The sequence below is a fragment of the Phodopus roborovskii genome, unplaced genomic scaffold, assembly GCF_943737965.1.
Source record: "Phodopus roborovskii unplaced genomic scaffold, PHOROB, whole genome shotgun sequence".
NCBI classification, from domain to species: Eukaryota; Metazoa; Chordata; class Mammalia; order Rodentia; family Cricetidae; genus Phodopus; species Phodopus roborovskii.
In genome coordinates this window covers 10,912,086-10,936,650 of record NW_026126416.1, presented here as the reverse complement: position 1 = coordinate 10,936,650, position 24,565 = coordinate 10,912,086, and the positions used below count along the sequence as shown (strand labels likewise).

The 24,565-nt window shown below is 45.3% G+C and overlaps 1 protein-coding gene across 1 annotated transcript in view; it reads right to left on the bottom strand.

The window, feature by feature from the left end:
- The window catches only part of Rrbp1 (ribosome binding protein 1), a 60,891-nt gene extending 50,160 nt beyond the window's left edge, over positions 1–10,731 (bottom strand). The window contains exon 1 of the mRNA XM_051183266.1: positions 10,467–10,731. The gene's annotated coding sequence lies outside the window, so the exon portion shown is untranslated. The remainder of the gene's footprint in view (positions 1–10,466) is intronic.
- Positions 10,732–24,565: the final 13,834 nt, after the last annotated feature.

Sequence of the window (24,565 nt, the reverse complement as noted above, 5' to 3'; positions counted from 1 at the left end):
GTGAAAGATTCAGTTTTCCTGAGCAACTCTGCCGAATTGTAGTGATATGCCCTTAGGTGTTTTGTTTTTTAAACTCTCCTGCATCTGTAAGCATACAAATCAGTCTGTTCCCTTTTTCCCAATCTTGACCTGTTTTATTTTTCCTGAGTTTTTTGTGGAGTCAGACCACTGGTACAATGCTAAAGAGAAGGACAGAAGGCAGTCTTTACTCATACCTAAGGGGACAATGTAGGTGCCAGCTGTACAATGCTTGTTGACTTCTGTAGACATCTTTATCAGCTTAAAGAAGTTGCTTTTTACCTGCATTATACATGGTAAATCCTGTCACATATTTTCTCTGTATCTGTTAAAATAATCATACCATTCTACTCTTATAACCTATCAGTACAGCAGATGAGCATACACTTACTTTTCAACACTAAAGTCTGCATTCCCAGGGCAAACATCACACTGTCTTTGTATATACTGTTGAGTTTGGCTTTTCTTCTTAGGTATGAGACAACTGGTGATTTCTCCCCTCCTACTATTCCTACAGAACAAGGTTAGCTGACATCAGAATGAGAAGATACATAACAATAACATCCTTTTCTCTCTTTTTCGTCTAAGTTTGGGAACTGGAATATGTATTCTTTACATGTTTGGTAAGGATCCAATTCCTTATGATTACAGGAACATGCAGCTTTCTCTCTCCCCTAAGTTTAGTACTGATATGTTTGACTTTCTAGAAATGTTTCAGGATTGTCACAACTTGCATAAGTTTTGTCATATTAACCTGTAAAAAACAAGCTATGTATCATTAAGTGATAACATATCTTTCTCCACTTTCTATTAAAAATGATTTTAAGACTGCCTAGCTACATATCCTGAATGAGTCTTCTATTACAGAAGCTCCACCATTAACCAATACATGCCACCCAAATGCAGTTTATTCCCAAGCAGTCTGTATGACTTAAGACAAAGCTTAATCTTCACAGAAAAGATACTAAGAAAGGAAACAAAACCATCATTTGTTAAACAAAATATTAAAAACATGGAAATTTTAAGAAAACTGGCCTCAAGATCTTTCCTACTTCAGCCTTCAGAGTGCTCAGAACACAGCAGTGTGCCATTATACCTGGCTGTTTTAGGTAAGCACCCATGGTATTAAATTTTTAAAAATTGATTTAACGTGAGTTCTTCATAAATTATCACTTGTCTTGTCAATGTCTGCATCCGTAGTACTTTATTTCGCTGATGTGCCTCTTGCTCACGCTTTGCTTGAGAACCACCAATGCCCACTGTCTCTTCTAAGGAGGCCCCATAGCTCTGGGGCTGCTTGTCTCCTCTGCTCTTCCTTCACTGCCTCATGACCCACTGGGCTTACTCTCACTTTTATCAAGTTAAATAAATGGCTTTTTATCCTAGTTAGCACAAACAGCACCAAGACAGATGCCTTGCTCAATAGTCTTCTTCCCTTTTTGAATGATTAAAGTTACTTTAATCTGTCAGAAAATGTTTCAGCAATACACTACAAATTTAATATGTACCATTTTCTTTATTGCTGTCAAAACATTTTATAATTCCCTACTTTATGGCCTACAAACATTACAAGTATTTTTAAATTTTGAAATACATGGTTATTTTTCTATTTGGGTTTTTTTATTTGTATTTCTAATTTACGTAGAGTGACACTTGGATTTAAATCTTCATTTTGTCTAACATTAGTCTCCCACCTATCCTGGACTCCTTTTGCCCTTGACACAGCCATATAAATACTATGAAGTGTGTGTTAGGTGGCTGCAGGGTTTTGTATATAAATGTGTGTGTGTGTGTGTGTGTGTGTGTGTGTGTGTGTGTGTGTGTGTATTCACATACAGACCACACTCTTTATGGTTTTATCCAAAGTTGTTGATTAGTTACAGGATCACTAAAATTTCTCTGTTGTGGTTATAAATTAGACAATTCCCTTTTCAAGTGTGCTAGATTATTCCATAGTTTCTATCGCTTGTAGATACTTTAAACCTTTCCTATTACTCTCAGCACAGCCAGTGATACTGTTCAACAACTCTACCTCCTGTTCACAGAGCTGTTCTTACTGGTCTTTGTCCACAGCCCTTTGCAACCTTTGTGTTTAGTTCCTTGTGTGTCATAACTATCCACTGTCCATGTTCCTGTTGTAATCATGCCTTGGGGATTCTCGGAAGCCCAGGAAATAGGTGTGCTCCTTCAAATACTCAAGGACTGGCCCAGGAGCACTGTCTAGTAACCTTTCAAGCAGAGTCTTAAATGAGTCTGAACTTCCTAGCATGTCATGTGACCTTCATGAGGGACAACTTTTGTTGCCAACTTTCAGGCTGTGTTCCCCCTACCCTAGCAGCTCTATGGTAGGAAAAAAAGTTCTTTGTTTTTTGTTTTGGTTTCTTTTCTGCAGGACTGAGGCTGGAATCCAATGCAAAGCAGGAACCAACCATTCAACTACACTCGGGACACAGAAATGTTTAACGCCTGGAGGCGGACCAGTATTCTAACTAGAAATGCCTGTCCCTTCATTTTTATAAAATCCACAGGTAGAGGGACTGCTCAGCTTCTGCCTTGACTGACTACTGCTTTCCCGCTTGGCTTTGTTGTGAAGAATGTCAGCAGTCTGGCCTTTCTCCACAGCCCTCTGCAAAGGTCCACCTTGATCAGCAAATCCTACTGGTCCCACCCCCAACAACACAAAACTTCTAGCATGTGGGAATTAACTCTTCTTATTATCAATGGTGATTCAAACTTCACTTTAGTTCTTTTTTTTTTTAAGTCAGCCATTTTATAATACACCCCCAAGCTCTCAAATACTGCGTGAGAGCATAAATTACAACAAGCACTTTGAAAGAAAAGTCTAGCACTTTTCTCTATAGCTGAGCATATGCTTCTTTATGGCCCACGATTGCAGATTTAGATATCAGACCCAACAAAAATATGTGTGCATGCTAACCAAAAGTCAGGGCGAGACCAATTATGCCAGGGTTATTTATCCACAACAGCTCCTCCCTGGAAGCTAGCCAGATACTTTGATACCCTCACACACTGGACGAAACAAGAACAAATGAGCAGACCACAGCTATCTCTACCACATGGATGAATCTTACATACACACCAAGGGAAAGACAAATAAGCACATGTCACGTGATCCACTTCCATTATGTTCACACACCAGCAAAGACACTGTGATGTTATAAACAGAAAAGCAGGTATCCTTGAAGAAAGGCCACAAGGAGACACAGGAATACAAAAGAACTAGTTAAACAAGGGTGTGAAGTTTAAATAAGTGTATTTCACCATGCCTCCAGTACATACACATTCATTTCAGTAAAGAGTTAAAAATAAACACACCTTGCATCCTGAAGGGACACTTTAAGGACTGTCACAGAGTACTGTTGCTACTGCCATCTCCCAGCTCTAACAAGTATATAGGACACTGCTCTCTCCAAAGAGAAATTAATGGGACCTTAGCCAAGGAGGGTGTCCACTTCCTGGAGTGGCTGGGGTTTTTTAGAACAGTAGTTCTATTCTCTTCGCTGTCTTTAAAAATGAAAACAGTACAAAAGGCAGCCCTGGATCATCCAACTTACCTGGGAAGTGACTTATAATGACGAGGAGTGGGGCTTCAAAGGCATGGGCCTTTGAGAAGTCCCTTGACATGTCACTAATAAGACTTTTCATTAAGGGTTTAATAATTCATTACTCTTCATCTTCTTCCTTTTCTCAATCACTGTGATTACTATGAAGTGACTTTCTAACTGCAAACAAACATTAACTACAGGAATTACATAGCCAACAGAAATAAATCTATATCTAATTCCTATTCAGGAACAATCTTCATGGAAAACAAAGTTGGTTTTAATATTGTAATTTTAAGCACCAAATGAGAAGTTCTAGAAAACATACCATCTGGGTATAGACAAGGGTCTTTTACCCTTCCATGTAAAAATGATTCATTCACACTCACCACAAAGGACTGGAACTCCAGGATGCACTTACCATTTCTTTGCCTAAAGTAGGAAAGTAGAAGGAAAATAAAGGAAAGGGTCTGGAATCTGATCTTACCTAGCAGACCGCCAAGTTTCCTCAGCTAGCTTCCATACAAAGTTCCTCAGAGGAGACACTTCCACGAGGTAAGGTAAAACCTCCTCTCACTCCTTTGCCTGACAAAAAGTCTGACTGAGAGAAAAGAAAGCACCATGCCAACTACAAGACAATAATTCTCCCTCTTACTTCTATGGCACACTTTTATTCTCCAAGCACAAAATTCAACTCTTTTTAGAGAAAGCTACCACATTGTTCAAACCAAAAATAACATTTTGTTTCCTAGACAGACTAGTTCCTCTGCAAGCCTGACCCAGGACCTTCTGTACCCTGGGAAATGTGGGTGATCCCTAATACTCCTCTAGGGACCAGAGCAGCTGTGAAGACACAGGCACAGTCTAGAGTCATGAAACTGTCCTACAGACACAGAAGCCCAGGACAGAGGGCCAACATGCAAGCCCACACCCCTGCCCCAAGGCTCATCTACACCTCTGACCTCAGAGGGCAGCAAAGGGCTGATGACATTTGATAGCACCACTCAATGTTCTTGTCAAATTCTCAACTGGAGCCAGGCTGGAGGTAATCCAAAACTCACTCCCATTAGCTCTGAGATGTTTTGTGTTTCTATTTGATGCTCTAGCAATCCAGACTACTTTAAACTAAATGATTATAAACTTGCAATAGAAAAGCCTCTCCACTAGCCCAGTGAGCATGGACATCTACTAGGTGCCATTACTGTCCTAGACCCTGGGATTACCTAGGAAAATAAATCAGACAATATACCTGTGTGAAGAGAGTTTGTCCTCCAGTGAGACAATGACAGACAGGGCAAAGATGGGACATACCAAGCAGCAGGAATGAGGAGAAAGCTATGTACAGGTTGGACAGGATGGGAGGGTATCTGTCACTTTAAACAAGATGATCAACAGACTTGAGGCAGGTAGAGGAGCAAGTGTGGATCTATATGGGAAAACTCAGGTAGAAGGAACACATGGCAAAGCCCTATAGCAAGTACAAGCCGGAGGAGAGGACTAAGGAGGTGAGCAACATGGCTGAAGAAGAGGGCAGCAAAGGGGCAGCAGTATAAGTGAGGCACCGGAGACCACTGACAAGGCCAGACAGAGCAGTGACACCACACCACCAACTGCAGCAACGGTGCAGAAGGCAGGGGTGAAGCCAGAACTGGGAAAGTACTTCAAAGACTCAATAAAGTGGGCAAGAGGCGAAAGTGACCGAAGGACGAAGTGGAACCAGCAGAGATGGTGAGATGGACCGTACTGGGGTTCCCACTTAGAAAGCAGGGCTGACGGCATTTGCAAGTATGAGACAGCAAGGGTTAAAGATGACCCAAGGCTCATGGCCTGAGAAATGGAGCCACCTGTTTATTTTACAGGAAAGGAACACAGAAGCCCAAGGAAAAGAGGTCTTTCTCCTTGTCCCTGGGATTAGACCCCACCCAAGGCTGCTCACAGCACCTAAACTGCAGCACACCCTGCTGCAGCTCTACAGACTCTTAGGGACTGCCAAGCTCACCACATTCGCCAGGCAAGCACAGCCTCACAAATGCCATGCAAGAATCAAACCAAAGTCTCACTTTTCTTGTGAAAGCCTTAAAAACCTAAATTTTAATGAAAAAAAAAAAAAAGAAAAAAAAACAAAGTTCCTTTTTTAAAGGTTGTTTTGTTGTTTAGTAACAAAGGGTTGGCAAACAGATGTTTTGTTCCAAGTTCTAGATCCACACAGGCACTCACCAGCTTGGAATCTGAAGACATTAACACAGGCCTTGTCTGCTCACAGCCTGTCCAGGCTTAGGTACAGAATTAAAAGTTTGGGTTCAAGATGGTTGTTTAATCCAGCTTCTGAATCAGATGGTGCTCATTGTCACTATACATAGCCAATGACTGCCAGCACCACCTCAGTGGACCCTCTCTCTGACTACCAAGAGAATAACCAGTTGCCCATCACTGGAGGTTTCCTTTAAACTTGGGCTTCCAACAGCCTACGGAGCACTGACATGTGTACAACCAAGAATTCAGTCTTCCTAAGGCCCAGTGAACTTTCAAGGCCATACGGAGGATAACAGGACCTGCAAGCAGTCTCCACAGTGCTCAGGAAATAACTCCAGCACACTGGAATGTGAAAGTTCTGAGGACCAGGAGAGTATCCTAGCCATGCCTAAACAACCAGGAAACATGTAATTTATATAGCATCCTTTATAAAGTTGCCTTTCATTTTGAAAAGTTGAGAGCTAAACATTACCAACATTTAAAAGAAAAGCAGAAGGTGAGTCTGGTTTCAAATTTGGGTGTGTGCCTGCCTGTTTCAGGAGACTCGTTCAGAATCTGTCTGCCTAAGAAAACAATCTCCTAGGAAGTCCCCAAGTTAATATTCTATAATGCTAAGCAGCCTCCATCGCCCAGGCTTTCTCACTTAGAATTAAATATTTACTTTCCAACAAGCTGCATACTTTCCATCTAGTGCCTACCTCTTTTTTCTGTATTTGGTACATGTGGCCATCTTCAAGCTGTTAGTTTTAGGTAAAAGTGCCTGTCTCCCTGCCCTACCCCCTTTTCCTCTTATGCACATAGAGTTGAACTGCATTTTTTAAGATTTATTTTTATTTTATGTAGGAGTGCCTGCATGTATGTGTGTGCATCATGTACAACTCTGGTGTCCACAGAGACCGGTAGATAGATGTCAGATACCCTAGAGCTGGAGAAACAAGCAGTTATGACCCACCATGTTGGTGCTGGGAACCAAATCTAGTCCTTAGTAGGAACAGCAAAAGCTCTTAACTGCTGAGCCAACTCTCCAGCCACCATGACTAATGTTTCCTAAAGGCGACAATTTACTGAGCTAAGTGAGCAAACTGCTATCAGCCATCTGTTTTGGCAGACAAAATGGACATTTCACCTGGTTCAACATTATTATGTTTGCATGTGATCAGGAGGAACAGGGACCTGAACCTTTGGATAACAGCTACCCTGGCCTGGTACTGTCTGGTCAAACTTGCCAAGAAGATGTAGCTCTGCATGCAATTACTCAGCACTTGCAACTTAGCTACAAAATGGAATGTTAAAATGTTACTGCACTTTAACTTACATCCTTTAAACTTACACAGCTGTATATGTCTACAGCTGTACATAGTATGGACAATGCTGTTGTGGACAACAGCTTCTTCATACAAATTCACATGTCACACATTTGTATGTATGGAGTTTGAAAGCCCAGAGCAGAAACTCTTTATAAAGGAGTGAAATGGCAAGTGCCTTTTTCTACTGCCAAATTTTCACAGACTCTACACCTTGCCACTGAAACTCATTTTAATCTTCTAGTTCTGTGGCCCCCCTTGGGTAATTACTGTCCCAGCAGGATAGAATTATGTGGCCCCACAGCCCGTTCAGTAAGCTGGAGCGATGTCACCCAGCAGTTGGCAACTGGAACAGGTCCCAAAGCCTTCTTATCCGATGGACTTCCAGGGTCTCATCTACTGAATGGGTGTCAACCACACCTACCCTAAACACAGGTATATTCTGATGTCTAAAAACACAGCATGCGCTATCTGATTCTAAAGTTAAGTTGGATTCAGATACTTTTATACCCTGAGATGGTAGTCTCTCTAATCAGTATGTATGAACTACAGACACCCTGGGCCTCAAAACCTAAGAGCCCCAATCTTGACCTCCTCCAGGGGCCAGACAGCCCACATTTGCACTACTCACTGCAAAGGGACTTACAAGGCCTTCACCACTGCAGACCCAGGATGGATAAAGGGATGTCACAAGTGACATTATCCTTTCTGGAAACAAGATTTGGGCAAGGGAAACCATGACTCTTGGCTTGATCCCCTTGTCATATGTCTATTAGTTAAAGCCCTGGAGATATAAGTCCAAGTAAGTAGTTGAGATCCTATGCTTTTAAAAAGTATCCCTACTACATAATAATCCAATATTCCAATTAAATCATTTGCATGCAACCATCTAAACTGAGTTTGGTGCTATATAATTATTGTAGCATATAGAGTTAAGGCTCATTTCAGCAAAGAGCATAATTGCTCAAATGTGACTGATTCAGGATTTATTTAAAACTCTCCCATCAAGCTGGGTGTTGGGGTGCACACCTGTAATCTCTGCACTTGGGAGGGAGAGGCAAGAGGACCAGGAGTACAATGTCAGTTCAGGCTACGTAGATGGTAGTTGGGACTAAGACTTTGTCCTGAAAATGGCAAAAAGGAAGGAAGGAGAGGAGGGAGGAGGGAAGGGGAGAAAAGGAGAGGGGAGGGAAGGGAAAGAAAAATGTTTCCTATCAACAAAAACATTCATGCATTATAATAACCACTCTAACTCCTTAGAACAGGTAGATGGTCAGAGTTCAAGTCCTAAATATGAAATGGAAGAGTTCTTTTATAACATACTACAACTTTATGAAAACCTGCTGCTTCCAAACCTCAAGATCCCTTCTTGCCTTCATCCCCCAATCTTGGCCTTCTCTGGGCCCCAAGAAATCCAGGAGCCAGGCAATCAAGGCTTGCCCTAGCCTCTAAATGGAAAACTTACTGAGGTCTGCCCTGACCTCTCCTGCACAGTCCCTCAGAACAGGAAGCTGCTTCTCAAAAGAAACAAGCTGGCAGACCATAGTGGGCTGACCTTGCAAAGTTCATTAACACATTAAGACAACTTTCAGTCAGGCAGCAGGGTGTCTGGAGCCCAGAGATTTCTCCAATGCAGGAAGTTAATAACAGTTGGGGAAAATGTAAGGAAATGGTGTGATGGTAAGAGAATACCCGATCGTACAGGGCTGTGTCCAGTGTGTAGTTCTTTAGCCTTCAGTGTGAGGCTCTACTCAAAATTCCACCCAAGACTTCCACAGAAGAGTTTAAGCAAATGAACGACTAGCTTAGAGCAAATAGAGATGTGGGAGGCTCCAGGATCCTCCAAAGTTTCATTTCCTTGGTGTTTCCCAGTCCTGACCTCTGACCTCAGGAGTTATTGCCAAATTGCTGTTTTGCACAAGATCCCATACTTCCTGCCCAGTTCCCCGACCCCAGTGGTGAGTGGGTGGTACTATCTTCAGGCTACAGATAAGGAAACCCAGGTTCAGAGGTCAGGAGACATGAGCCTCAGGTGGTCAAGGGGGCGAAATCCAGGTGTGTGACTTCTGCAGCCCTGTGTGGTTCACAGTGTGAGCCAGGATCCACCTTGTTCCCTTGTCTCCCACGTCCCTAACCAGACATCCCACAAGAACAGTCAATACTAGCTGGCAACTTCCTACACGTACTGGTCTTCACCGCTGTCTCTCAAACAGAGACAAGCAGAAACCCTGTTTTTTGGGGTTTGGTTTTTTTCAGATGGGAAAATGGGAAACCTCTGAGCTAAAACCACTTTGTTAACTACCGTCTACGAAGAGTGACCCCAACAGAAGTACAGCTGGTGGTTTACAGTACGGGAAGAAGCCCCCAAAGCATCCCGTACCGCTGGAAGCTCGGGCCGGCCGGCCTCCCTGCACTAGGCACAGCCGGGAAGCCTGGCGGGCCGGGACAGACGGCGGGCCCAGTGCCAGCGTGCTTGGCCGGCCGGGCCGGAGGTGTCTGCTTCCGCCGGGGCCTGGCACCACAGGTCCATTCATCGTGGCCGCGGGAGGGAGAGGCCAGGCAGGACCCCGGGTGGCCCCAACTCTAGCCGGGTCCGGCACCCTCGCGCCGGGGTGCGCGCGGCCGCGCCGGGAAACGGTGCTGCGGCCCCGCCGCCAGGGGGAGCAGGGAGCCTCATCCCACACTCCGGGAAGTTGCTAAGGCCAGTCCCGGACTGCACCCGCGGCGAACCCCGTGGCCTCCGCTCGCCCCGTCGGGGCCGCCGACGTGTCCAGTGGCTGCGGCCCAGAGCCCCGGGCTCTGGGCCCCGCGTCGCCCATCCAGTCTCAGCCCTCGTCCCAGGCCGGCCCACCGCCTTCCGCCCCCCCAACCCCCTCCGGCTCGGACTCCGGCCCGGCAACGTCATCCGGTGGCTTCCCGAAACTTAACCCCTTCCTCCGCCAGCTGTGCGCCGCCCCGCCCCGCCGCCCAACTTTCTTAGCCCAACTTCGGAGCGCGCGGGCCGGCCCGACGGCCGGGCCAGGAGGGAGGGGTCGCCACGTCGCGCCGCGGGGCCGCCGCAGCTTCTGGCCGGCCGACCGGCCGAGGGGTCCAGCCCAAGGGGCGCGCTCGGCCGACGCCCCTGCACGGGCTCGGCCTGGCACACGCAGCTCCGTCCCACCCGAGGGGCCGCGGCCACCGCCAGGGCGGGAGGGCCGGCGCCGCCGGGGGAGGGGCCGCCGAGGAGACGTGTCACTCGCGGCGCGGCGCGACCGGCCCGGCGCACCGACGGCCCGGCCCGCGCGCCTCCACCGCCGCCGCCGCTGCAGGGCCCGGCCAAGTTTCTTACCTGCAGCGGGAGACGCGAGAGGGAGAGCGAGAGGGCAAGAGCAGCCGCCGCCGCCGCCGCCGCGGAACCGCGAGAGAGGAGCCGGCCGAGCCTCCGCCAAGAAGCCGCCCCTAAGCAGCTGCACACACCGCGACCCCGGCGCCGTCCGCCCCGTCTGCCGTCCGCTCCGGCCGCTCGCTGGCTGCGTGCGCGCGTGTGGAGTCGTGGCACTTTCTGCCTCGGAGCTGGCGAACGGCCCCCTCCGCCGGGATCGCCGCCTCCTGCCTTCCCCACCCGGACCAGCCATTCATCGAGTCGCCTATTCCTATTGGTCCACTGGCCGCCACTCTACCGGCAGCTGTCCAATCAGATCGAGGACTGCCGCTCCGCGGCGGCGGCCATTGGGTAAAAAGGAGGATCTACGTCTCAGCCAATGGGAGAGGGGAGGAGCTGCGGGGAGCCACGGGGGGCGGGGCCGAAAAGGGGCGGAGCCGCGCAGCGCAGCTTTCAGCTCTGCGCGGGGGCGGGTCTCTAACGCCCCGCCCATCTAGGGAGGTCGCCTGCCGGCCCCGCCTACTCTGGGCCGCTGCTCTCCACGCCACTGCTTTTTTTCGAGTCGGCTCCGCCTAGGCAGATGAATTGTGGTTCGAATCCCCGTGGTCGCGGGCTGCTCTTCCTCGTACTGTCGTGCTGAGGTGGCTATGGGTGTAACCCTGAGGAGGATTGCACAACCCGTGAATAACAGGGAAAATGCTTTATTTTAAACCCAAGTAACTTCACACAAAGCACCAGCCCCAGGGTCTAAAGATACATTCTTCAAGGGTGAGAGCAAGGAGGATAGGGCTTTATCTGCAAACATTCTTCTTTAGTGGTATTTTCTTCAATAAATGAAAGAACTGAGTTGGAAGATCCAGGAAGAACAAAGGAAATTGAGGTGAACTGCATGTCATTTTGTTAGGGAAGGCCACACTCCCTAAACAGTATGAGATATTGTCTTTGTACCAATCACATAGCAGAGTTATTACATCCATCCTGAGACATTTAATCCCAAGTGATGGGGACCATGAGGTTCTCACCTAAGAAAACCTGTTCAAAATCCAGGAAATTAGTCCAGTCCAGTGGAATTCCAAATATTAGTTCCAACCCTTTCTTTCCAAAAAAAAAAAAACAAAAAAACAAAAAAACGGCTGAAGGGATAGCTCATCAGTTAAAGGCTGGGCTCAAAACCAAAAATATACAAAAACAAAACTTATTTAGAGGCAGGATGCATATGCCACCATGCACCAACGGTGGATTCCAGGGATCAAACTCAGATAGTCAGACTTGCATAGCAAGCACTTTTACCCTGAGCTGCCTCACCAGCCAAATACCCACTCTTCAAAACCAACTTTAATTTTAAGTTTTGGTGCTTTTTTTTTTTTTTTTTTTTGGTCAGAATCTCATTATGTGGCTGTCCTATACCTTGTTATATATAATAGTCTGGCCTTGAACTCATAGAGATCTGCCTGCTTCTGCCTCCTGAGTGCTGGGATTAAGGCATAAACCACCAGCTTAATGTTGGGTTATAACCATTTTAACCTATCTCTTAAAATTATCTTTCTGAGCTTGAGTTAAAGCCAGCCAGACCCCCCCCCCCGTGAGAGAGAGAGAGTGTGTGTGTGTGTGTGTGTGTGTGTGTGTGTGTGTGTGTGTGTGTGTGTGTGTGAAGCACAGAGGCACAGAGGCCAGAGTTTTATGTCTTTCTTTGTTGCTTGGGTCTCATTCTTTGAGACAGGGTCTGTGTCTGCCCCTGAGCTTGCTTCTGAGAACTGGCTAGAGTGGCTGATGAGTAAATCCTAAGGATCTGTCTGTCTCCATCTTTATAGTGTTTGGATTACAGGTAATGCCTGGATTTTTCTCATTCATGCTGGGAATTGAACTCGAGGCCTTCATGCTTTCATAGCAAGCACTTTGCCCACTGAGCCATCTCCCCAGCCTCTAAAATGTAGTTTCTTTCTTATCTTTCTCTTTTTTGTTTTGTTTGTTTGTTTGTCTGTGTGTCTGTTTTTCCAGACAGCGTTTCTCTGTGTAGCTTTGGAGCCTGTCTTGGCCTCTGACTCACAGAGATCTGCCTACCTCTGCCTCCCAAGTGCTGGGATTAAAGGTGCATGACACCACCACCCAGCCTGAAATGTAGTTTCCTAAAAAACCAAAGGGACTATGACTGCCCCAGCCTCTGTGGCCATGGAGTCCCTGCCTCAGTTCCTCTGTGAGCACTGCAGTTGGCCATTGCTATTGTACAAGCTGTTGCTGGTAGAAAGTAAAGTTTCAGGGGGAAAATACACGAGGGGTGGGGATGTTAGGTTGAAACTAAACCAATCATTTCTAGTTTTAATCTCAGCAGTTCCTTAATGATTAATCAGCAGGAATTAACATGGATTACCTTTCCACACTCAAGTCATTTACCAGTACAGAGACTCACTTGAAATAAAATTCAAGGATTTCAGCTTCTGGTCAGCAGTTGCTACCAACTAGTCTGGCTGGATGATGGGCAAGGCATTTACCTCACTGAACATAAATAGACATGAAAACAGTTGCTTTCTCTTCTGGGGGTAAGTAAGCACATTCATTCATGCATTCATTCACTAGGGTTTGTTAGTGCCTGGGGAGAACAAAGGCTGAGCGTGCAGCCCAGAGGATACACAGATCCATCAAGGGCCCAGACTTGTCCATAGCAGTGTTGCCTTTTATCTTCTTCACTGTCTTCAAATTTTCCCAGAAGCAGATCCCAGCAGGAGGAATTGGTCCAAATGTAGTAGTCCTTCAATATCCGACCGAGATTAGTTCCAGGGCCCCCTTTACCAGGTTGCAACATCTGGAGATGGGCAAGTTTCATCTGAAATGATTTGCATATAGCCTCTGTACATCTTCCCACATGCTTTAAATCCTCTCTGGACGACATACGCTGACTGCCATACAATGCTATGTAAATAGTTGTGATACTGTAATGTTTAGAGAGTCATGACAAGGGAGAAAAATCTGCACGTGCTCAATACAGACAAGTGTTTTCCAAATATTTTTGGTTTGTTAGTTAAATATGTGGATATAGAGCTGTGGTTTGAAGAAATTCATTTGGGAGATAAGCCGGGAAACCGTGATGGAGAATTGGGAAGGGAAGGAGCCAATAGAGAAAGCATGGTACCAAGCATGGTACACAGCAGCTGCTGTGGTGTGGGAACAGCCAAGGCTTGTGTCACTGGGGATGAGAACAGCCCTATAGAACACAACCCAGAGATCCTCCTCAAGAGGGAAGGAGACGCGCAGTTATTCATTACCTATTCTTAGTACTTTGTTGTCTAGAAGGTTCTTCAGCAGAGTGAGAATTTAACTCATACCATACCTCCATCAGTAGAGAAAGCCTAGAATCAAGAAGCCCTTAGCAGACCTGTGAGTGACAGAGGGTGTGGAAGGGGCTGCTAATATACCTTCTGCATGGGAACCTGCATCTGGCGCAGAACATGTATGGAGGAGGGGATGGCAAATATAGGTTCTGTAAATATTATCCATTGGGCAATAGGATCACAGAGTTCCCAGGAGCGAGGAGTGTTTACAAAAAGGGTTCTCCCTCTCTGTTCCTTCCCCCTAGTTCAATATTTGGTTCAGTCTCTCACAGTATTCATTTCAGGATGGAATAGTGTAGTATGGCATGAGCTCTACCTTCTTTCTGCCTCTGAACCTTCATCCTGTGTCACCTCTAGCTGTGCTATGCAGACTCCCATCCCTGGTTCCCCTTCGCCAGGATGGCCTCTTCAGCTGTCCCAAGGAGTAGCTGGAGAAACAGTCACCTTCGGAATCAATGAATAGAAGGTGCCTTTGAGGGGAGTGAGAAGCACTCTGAGGCTAAGGACTTCCAACATGGGCGGCAGCCAACTAAATCACACATCCCCCAGCCTTGCAAGGATGATCCCATGTCACTGTCCAGCCTCTGGGTGCCATCTGCTCAGTGGAAAACTCCAGGCTGAAGCCTATGAAACAGGACCCTGCCATGCACCGATGACAGTCCGCAATGTATCATTCAGGTGTGGACAGGAGATTTCAACACAAAGTGAGCAGTATCATCAGAGAGGCTGGGGTTTATCTAGAGACTCTAGGCAAAGAGTTAACCCAGACAGAGAGAAGAGGTGAGCAGAAGCTTGAAATGAGTGTGCAAGCGCCCAGGCCAAAAGGTATACAGCTGGCAAAGAACAACATAGTCAAAGGCTAGGTGGTGAGAGACTGGGATACCCAGGGCAGATATCTGGCAAGAGTGACCAGACAGAGTAGAGAGAGGAAGAGACTGTCTCCAAAGCTGATCACAGGAGAATGGGAATGATGTGCATGTTTCATATCTTGATAGATGGTTACATGGCTATAGCAAAATTCAACAAATGGTATGGTCTTCGAAAAGCTAAAACTTGGCTTGCAAACAAACTTTAGTCAAGCAGACTCCAAAAAAGGGGGCACATTAGGTTTTAGTTGCATATTTAAAGTAAATGAAGCATTCTTATTAAGAAAAATTAAACATGTAAGATTAATTACCAAGCATGGTCTATTAATTCATGACAATGCCTTGATTTCGATTACTAAATTGTGGGTATTATTTTAAAAGAGTAGACAGAAAGATAGATATAGTAGAGTTTTAAAGGCGGTGTTGCTTTGTCAACAAATATAGAAGGATGACAAATGAAATGAAATTTCACACACACACACAAAGACACACAGTTCTGGAGAGATGGCTCAGTTGCTTTTGCAGAGGACCTGAGCTAGGCTCTCAGCATCCACAGGTGGCTCACAACCATCTGTAGTTTCAGTCCCATAGGACCCAGTACACTCTCCTGGCTTCTGCAAGGACCAGGAATGCACATGGTGCACATACATACACACCGGGCAAAACACTCATACACAGAAAATAAAATAAATAAATCTTTTTTTAATTCAGGGAAAGTCAGGGTAAAATATATGGTATTTTTAGGGCTTATAATGAGCCAGGCATTGTTTTAAACACTCTGCAAAGGTATAAAGTTATCTGACCTTCATAAAATGGTCCCATGAGGGAGGTTCTGTAACTATCTCCATTTTAAAGATGAGGAAATCGAGGCTCTGAGAGGGTAGGTAACCTGCCCACTGTCCCAAGGCAGGTCAGAGGAGGGCTGATTGGATGCAGAGTCCACACATACAAAGACTGCATATTGGGAGGTGTTCTGTGTCTCTGGTAAGAACAGAGGTGGTTGGAGCTAACCTTCTGGTGGTAACCACTCAACAAAGGATTCCTGACCATGGCATCCATAATTATTCCCTCAACATGTTCTTAGAGTGACTGAGACCCAGGTAGGTTGGGAACCCACTGGATTGGGAGAAACCTCATAATAATTCAACTAAGAAGCAGCATGAGAGTTTGAAAGAGGCAGGATGGGATGGTAGGAGTGCGTTTAGAAGGTGATGCAAGTAAGCTTCGTGAACCAGGATCAGGAGAGACAGAAATCACCTGTTAGCTGGGGTTTCTAGTCTGAGTGATAGGATCATGGTGGTGTCACTTCTGGGACAGGATACTTAGCTGGAGAAGGAAATTGAGGGAAATTCACCTGAGAAAGTTCTGAGGGAGATACAGCAGCCAGTACCTCACTTACTCCCTAACACATATTCTGAGACATACAACACTAGGTGACGTTGTCCCACAAACAGCTTAAAATGTACCACCCAAACTTAAACAGCTATAGCATCATTAGGACATACACTCTTACAGGACCATTTTGTAATAGGTACCAATATCTGTCACTAAACTCTTGTTTCTGTGGAGCTGAAGTTCAGGGTCCATAACAGAGTTTGGAAGCCTAAACATGCAAGTGGAGAGTCAATGACCATGAGAAGGATGAGAATGACCATGCACAGAGTACGGAGCTGTGGGAACTTGGGGACAGGAGAAAGCCAGTGTCAAAGTCCCGAACAAAGAGCAGAAATCCCACAAAAAAAGTGTATCGGTCGGCTCTTGCCACATAACAAAACACTCTGAAAGCCAAAGGCTTAAAACAAGTCTGGTTTTATATCACATAGTTTAGGCTTCTGTGAGTTAGCTAAGGTCTGGCTGAGGTTGGCTGGCTTGCTGACAGGTCTCTGAGTGGTCTGAACATTCTCTAGCCTAAGCTTGACTAGAGTGTACTAGAGGCTTACTCTGAAGCTCTTGGCTCACTCCCTCTTCCTAGGATCATGAGGCCAAGGAAACATTGCCATTGTGTTAATAATGGAAGCAAAAGAAGACAAGCAGAAGTACACAAGGTCTCCTGCGGGTGAGGCTCAGAACTCTGTTGCCTCACTTGGCCAAAGCATGTCACATAAATAAGCCTGGATCCAAGTGGAATGCAGGTATTGGTAGAGATGAATGATTGGCACTACAGAAATGATGCACATTGAGTCCAAGAAGGGGTAGGATGTAGTCAGACTTTTCTTTGGGAAACCAACTCACAAATAACAACAGAGAGACTTATTATTAATTATAAAAGTTCACCCTTAGCTTAGGTTTGTTCCTAGCTAGTTCTTTGAACTTAAATTAACCCATATTTTTAAATCTATGTTCTACCACGGGGCTCATCCTGCCCATCCTGCTTCCCCCAAGTCTGTCTAGAGATTTGGCCTTTTCCTCTTCCCAGAGTCCTCTCTGTCCTTAGAAGTCCCACCTAACTGCTTCCTGTTTAACTATCGGCTATTTAGTTCTTTATTAAAACAATCAGAAGGTACCTTGGCAAAGACACATCTTCACAGTGTAAACAAATATCCCACAACAGTAGGGGGGAACTGTAAATCTGGAGAGGGTGGGTTTACAGAGCTAGAGGTTTCAAGGGGTGTATTGATCACTGTTCAATACAACATGGAAGCCCAACAGAAGAGAAAGAGAGATAGTAACTGTAGCAACTCAGCAGTCTCAGGAGACTTGGGGAAACAGTTCCAGGGAAGCAGGCTCCAGATCAAAGAGTGCTAAAGAATAAAGAGAGAAGCCATGAGCATCCCTTCATCTCACAGATATATCCCATGAGTACCACCCTGTACCCATCACTCTCTGTGTTCTGGGGGACACAGCCTTGAGTAAGATAAAAGGTTATCTTCCACAATCATAGTCATACATTTGGAGAGGGACCATGGAGAAGGCATCCATGAACAAAGAGGTCCAAGTGGAACAATGAGCTACAAGAAAAGACAATAGACTCATGGGTCAGGAGAGGGGGAAGATTTGGAAACAGGAGTGCTATGGATGTAAAGATGATCAGAGAAAGACTCTGTGGAGGGGAAGGGGTGAGGTTGAGATTGCATAAGACACAGATCTTGTCTCAGAATGAAGAAGAGGGAGCACAAAGATACAGGGGCAGAGGGAAGCTCAACAAGTGGTCAGGGACCAGAAGAAAGGCTGGCCACTTAGCTAGGGCTTAGGGAAGAAGGAAAGGTGGGGCAGACAGGTTTGGAGGAGAAGCCTAGAGATATGACAGGATGGAGGATCCAGGGGAACCTTACACAGGGAAAGGCAATCTTATCTGCATTATAAATGGTCCTATTATAAATGCTGCAATAAACAGATTATATGGTGTAACAGAGGATAGGAAACACGGGGAGCTGGGGCAAGATTCCAGGCAAGGTATTGTTGATGTTGTGTTGGTAAACATTTAATCACTGGCTTTTATAGGTGAGGCCTCCCTTGTTCATAGCATTTACCAATTCCTGTGGTGTAAATACTTGCTTCATTGTGTTCAAGTCAAAGATAGGGAGAATTCTGTAGTCATATGCCTCTGTAAACCATCTCTACTGTGTAGACATGATCAAAGCAATGATATTTAACATCTTTGTTTTTAAAATCTACCTCATGACAAATTTTAGATGGTTCAGTTTTCAAATGATGTTTGTGTTTAATAAATGCTCAAAAAAATTCTTCAAGTCAGGCAGTGGTGGTTCATGCCCTTAATCCCAGCACTTGGGAGGTAGAGACAGATAGATCTCTGTGAAATGGAGGCCAGCCTGGAACAAGTTCTAGGACAGGCTCCAAGGGTACAGAGAGATCCTGTTTTGAAAAAAAAAATCTTCCAAATGTAGCAGTTAGCTCTATAAGTGAACTAGTTCCATTACATCACTGAGCAAGCATAGTAGTCATCCAGACCAAAGTACGGTGTACATGTAAATGTGTGTGCGTATGAGTGTGTGAGTACGTGTGTATATGTCTATGAGTGCAAGTGTGTGTATGTGTATGAGAATGTTTGAGTGTATTTGTGTGGATGAATTATGTGATTGTATGTGTGAATGTGTTGTGAGACTGTGTGTGTGTGTGTGTGTGTGTGTGTGTGTGTGTGTGTGTGTGTTGAATGGGGCAGGATTTTAAATATTAGAAACAATGAAGTACTAAATCAGTTGTGGTAGCATACACCTACAATCTCAGCATCAGGAGGCTTGGGTATGAGGATCATGACTTTGTAACCATCTAGGTGACATGTTGAGACTACCTCAATCCTCACCCAAAAATATAATAATGAAAAATAATGAAGTGAGGCATGTTGTCTATGCCTGTAGTCAGGAGGCTGAGGCAGGGAGGTTGTTGTAAATTTAAAGCTAGCCTGGAATATATGAATTCCAGGGATATCATGGGCTAAAGAGTGAACTCCTATCACACACACACACACACACACACACACACACACACACACACATTAATAATAAACTGTATAGGAAACAGGAAAAATGAAATATCATACATGTGTGGGTTAACATTTCCAGATCCATTGAGGTCAGTGTGTCTCTTTGCAATGCATCATTGCCCAGACCCAGACACTTGATTCTGGTAAGAAACCACCACAGGTCAGACTTCCCTAGAAAAAGTCCTAGAGGAAGACATAAAGAGGAAGTACATAACAGGAATGTGCAGTGGGGGAGCAGGGACATGAGATGCAGGGAGAAGCCAGTATAGAGTGCCCCAGAGAAACTATCGTGGACCACTAAATCTCACTGAGGAACCTGAGATAGCATGGGATGTGCCACAGGAGGAGGCAAACTGAGATGCAAGGAGTGAAGTTTTTAAAATTTACTTAGTGTATATGTGCACACGTATGTGTGCACATGTGTGGAAGTCAAAAGACATTCTAAGATTTGGTTACTTCCTCCACCATGTGGGTCCTAGGGTTGATTGCAAGTCCTCAGGCTTGGCACCAAGCATCTTAACTTGCTGAGCCCTCTCACCACTCCAGGAGGGGAGCCCTTATTCTCCAATGTCTGTTCATCCCTGGTTGAAAACTAGACCAGTCAGCATTAACTCACTAGGATTTCTAGCCCACATACCACAGGAAACACTTTCTCAGTTTCTGGGGGTGGGGAAAGGGAATGGACAAGGGCTATTTTCACAGTAGCTTCTGTAATCCTTGCAGTTGCAAGCTTGTGTTTATCATCTTTCCTAGAGTCACGGAAGAAAGTAGCCTATGTTTGTAATCATGAGCCCAGGAATGACAGAGGGGCTGTGGGCAGGACACTAAGAGCGTCTGCTTCATAACTCACAAACAGTTCTTGAATGAATTAACAAATAAATGAATGGATACAAGGCCTTTCTTGCCTAAATTTAGAATTTAAGAGCTTTGAAACATAACGAGTATCCTTCTATTACCCAGTCAGCACATGCTCCCTGTACTCTTGCAAGATCTAGAGCAGAAAACTTGTGTGATCTTAGATAATTTAAATTCTGCAGCTGTCCTCAAAACCAGAGTAGTAATTTACACAGAAGGCAAAAATCTCTAGACTATAGTGTCTAAAGAAAGATAAGACAACATAAAGTAGACAGTAGGTCCAACCAATTTGCTAACATGCGTAGTTGTTAGTGGTATTGAAAGGTAACTTAAATCAGAATATTTAGTTTGTTGTGGGGGTAGGACTGGAAGTGAGCTAAGAGGACTTTTGCAAATGGCAATGCTTGGTCCAAAGGCTGGCTCTAAGTTCCTAAAGTAAACAGAGAAAGAGAAAGGAACAAAGAAAGAAAGGAAGGAAGGAAAGGAAGGAGGGAGGGAGGAAGGAAGGAAGGAAGGAAAGAAGGAAGGAAGGAAGGAAGAAAGAAAAGGAAAGAAGAGTAACATCCATATGTACTTGGTGGTTTCTGAAACGCTTTGCAAGTGATCCTTCACCAGTCCTGACAGGAAAATGTCCTGACCATTCTCTTCAGTTTAGGAACAAGAAGCTCAGTTTCAGGAAAGAACAATGGCTTGTCTGGGCCTTCCCTTCCCATCTACTAATGACAAAGTAAGCTTGGAAGACTCCCAAGCCAGCATGTTTTCAAGGTACATCTCTCTACCACCCTGCCCCATGGATCCACCAATGGGGAATTGAGTAGGTACAACAGACCCTTCATTAGCTAATGAAACCTTTAAGCTGTCAAAGGTGGGTTTTTTTCTTTTTTTCTTTTTCTTTTTCTTTTTTCTTTTTTTTTTTTTTTTTTTTTTTTTTTTTTTTTTTTGCTGAAGCTGAGTGAGTGTGGTGGTGGCACATGCCTATAATTCCAGAATCTAGGAACTTGATGTGGAAGGACCCCAAGTTTGAGAAACCCTGGGTTACATAATGAGATTCTGTCTCAAAAAAAAAAAAAAAAAAAAAAAAAAAAAAAAAAGCTGAATCAAAGACCCTGTCCAGTTGTGCTATTTAGCCATGATATCCTTGGATCTGCAGACTCGTACCCAGCATTCTTAGATAAGGGGAAGTACCAATCCCGAGAAAAAATAGTCCTGATGTCAGCCTTGCTTGGTTAGATGTAGCACACTGGACATTATAGACAAAACCCAAGGGCCATTGGTTTGGAAGGTAAAATGGGCCATCATTGTTCTATCCCCAGGCAGATACCATCCTTAAGCAGTCTAGCTAGGCACTTTACCTGTTCTTTACTATTACAGAAAAAGGAATTCTAACATGCACAAGTGTCCTTATTCAATCCCCTGCACCAATAAACAAACAGACAAACAAAAGGATTGCCAGAGGTGAAGAGCTGTAGTCTAGAATTCCATCCCTCACTGCTCATTTACTTATTTCTTCACTCAAAAACTATGTAGGTGCCCTGAGTACACTAATCTCTACCATTTGCTAAGTCTTGAACAGAGAGTAAGACTAACAGGCCCTCTGTCCTCAGCATGCTCAGTCTTAGTGGCAGGTGGTGGCAGGCAATTGGTCTATGCAATAGACTAAGTTTCAACTGTGGGATATGCTTCACTGTAAATGGAGATTTTTCTGTCCATCCCCATCCCACTGCCTCTTCAAAACAATCACTCTAATGCTTACTATTAGTTACAGAACATTTGGCCTATAGTTCAGGCTTATTACTAACTAGCTCTTACATTTAAATCAACACATTTCTATTCATCTATTTATTGCCACATGAGCCGTGGCTTACCAGTCCTCTGACATCTTGTTCCTTGGGCAAATGGTGTGTCTCTCCTGACTTTGCCCCTCTTCATCCAAGTCCTCAGGTTGATTGTTCCACCTGACCTCGTCCTGCCTTGCCATAGGCCCAACAGCTTTTGCTATTAACCAGTGAAAGCAATACATATCCACAGCGTGCAGAAGGATCATCCCACAGCACCCTGCTATTAATGCATAGGACAAAAAATGTGTAGGAACCATGAAGGTCAGAGCTGGTTCCCATCCCCTTTTTTCTCTCCAGCCTATTTTTCTGCAAATTAGACCCATAAAGCCTCTCCTTCCCACTTGTTTATCCTTACCTGCAGAAGCTTACAATTGTCTTCACCATGCCAGTTTCTTGCCTGACTTTTGTAGACCTACCTCCATCCACCAGGCTCTACATCCTCCCATCTGTGCATACCTAGGGTCTCAGACAGCCCCCTCACCCCACCCCTGCCAAGGCCACCCCCATCTTCTCATCTTTCAAGTCCTGCCCTTGACCATTTATTGTGTTATTGGAGCTGAGTTTTCCAAACACCCTCTTGTCATGGGGGTGAAACATTTATTTGAATTGGGTTGTGCTCTGTTCTTAAGAAGACCATGAAACCCTTTCTCCCACAACACTGCTAAACACTTCCCCTTTGCTTGAAGGCTGCCACACAGAGCATACCTAGAGACCCTGTGTCCCAGAAGCCACAGTTCAGCAACAGGCATACTTAGTACTTAACAGGCTGGATTTGTTCTTTTTCTTCCTGAATTCCCTGCGATTTTAGTTCTGCCGTAAGCCACTTTGAGCTCCAGGAAGTCCTTTCTTATGTCTATCTTAAACCACTCTGTCTGTCCCCAGTGTGTGCTCATTTCTTCCAGTCTTGTTCTTTGTGGCTTTATGGCAGAGCCAAGGCCCCCTGCTCACTGCTGAGCCTCTGCCGGGAGATCATGGTGTGGGTAGTGGTTGATTAATAAGTGCCTGGCACTTAAAGCTTATTATTCCATCTTCTCATCCAGGTTCATCCTTCCAGGCTTAAAAACTGCAGCTCCTCAACCCTTCTTTCCCCCACTTCATCACTGCGTGGCTCTCCTGAAACTCTGCTAATCAGCTTTTTCGTTCTTTATTTTTTAATCATTGGTGAGAGTTTTGAAGACGATCCTTAAGCCAGAAGCAAGGAATGGGGAAAAAAAAAAAAAAAAAAAAAAAAAAAAGTAAAATAAGTTCTAAAAGGGCCCAGCAGGGCATCCAAGCTCCATCTGTGTCTCAGGCTGAAAGGCCCTGCCACCAGCTGGTACAACAGAGCCATCCCAGCTCAGCATCACCCTCCCCTCAACCCATTTCCATCGCAATTGGAGACTTGGGATTGCGAAGGAAGAGAGCTGAGCCTGCAGTGCAAGCAGCCCTCTTTTTCATGCTGCTGACGGTCACCCTCAGAATGGCAGGTCTGGACAGAACTTGGTGAAGGGGCCTTCACATAGGCAGATTTCACTCCTCCTTCTTGTGTCTTTTCCTTATGTGTCCATTGATTCTCCTGGAGCTCTGGGGGAGGAGGGCATCTGTGCATGTGTGTATTTTGTATGGGTGTGATGGGTGAAGGGGAGAAGGTGACAGACTCATTTATGCTAAAGTTTCAGTGACTTGTTATGCAATACCTTTTGCATATCTTTTTGCCTGATTATCTCCAACAGTGAGTGAAGGTGGACTCTGAGGTTGGGGGGCTTGGGTCATTAAATTACCCTTTTCAGGACAACATTAAAGCCAGGTGGGGTGCATGACTGTGATTCTAGTACTGAGGAGGCTGAGGAAGGAGGATCAGAAGGCATGGAGGCAGCAAGTGACCCACGGTGTGGTTGTAGAGCTCCAGGCTGCTTGCTCACATCTCAGTTGTGGATGGAAACAGGGAAGAGAGAAGGCTGGAATTCAACTCACTTCCTCCTTTTTATTGTTATTTTTCCCACATGAGCCCCCAGGCCTTGGGATAGCGCCACACACATTCCAGATGGGTCTTCCCTCTCAGTTAATCATCTCTGAAACACCCTCACAGACATGCCTCAGTCCAAGATGATTCCGAATATGGTCAGCAATGACTATTGACCATCACAAACACTCACACGATATCTGGGCTCTCCAAAACACATCCAGGAAGTCCTCTCAAGTATGAAAGTGCTGTCAAAATGGAATTTTTTTTACTGTAACTTGGGGTTTTTATTTCATCTTTGTACATATGTGAGAATGGGTGTGATGCTGTGCCTGGACACAAGTGTGTGTGGGTGTGATGCTGTGCCTGGACACAAGTGTGTGTGGGTGTGATGCTGTGCCTGGACACAAGTGTGTGTGGGTGTGATGCTGTGCCTGGACACAAGTGTGTGTGGGTGTGATGCTGTGCCTGGACACAAGTGTGTGTGGGTGTGATGCTGTGCCTGGACACAAGTGTGTGTGGGTGTGATGCTGTGCCTAGACACACACACACACACACACACACAGACACACACACACACACAGATGTGATACTGTACCTGGATAGGTGTGTAGGGGCCGGAGCAGATGTCAGGTATCATACTTATCATTCTCCACTTCTTCCCTTTGAGATAGGATCTCTCACCAAGCCTAGCATTAGACTGATGGCGGTCTCCACCCCGAATGGTGCCAGGGTTACAAGAACACAAAGCCATGTCTGACTTTTTACATGAGGGCTGGTGTCGAAACTCAGGCCCTC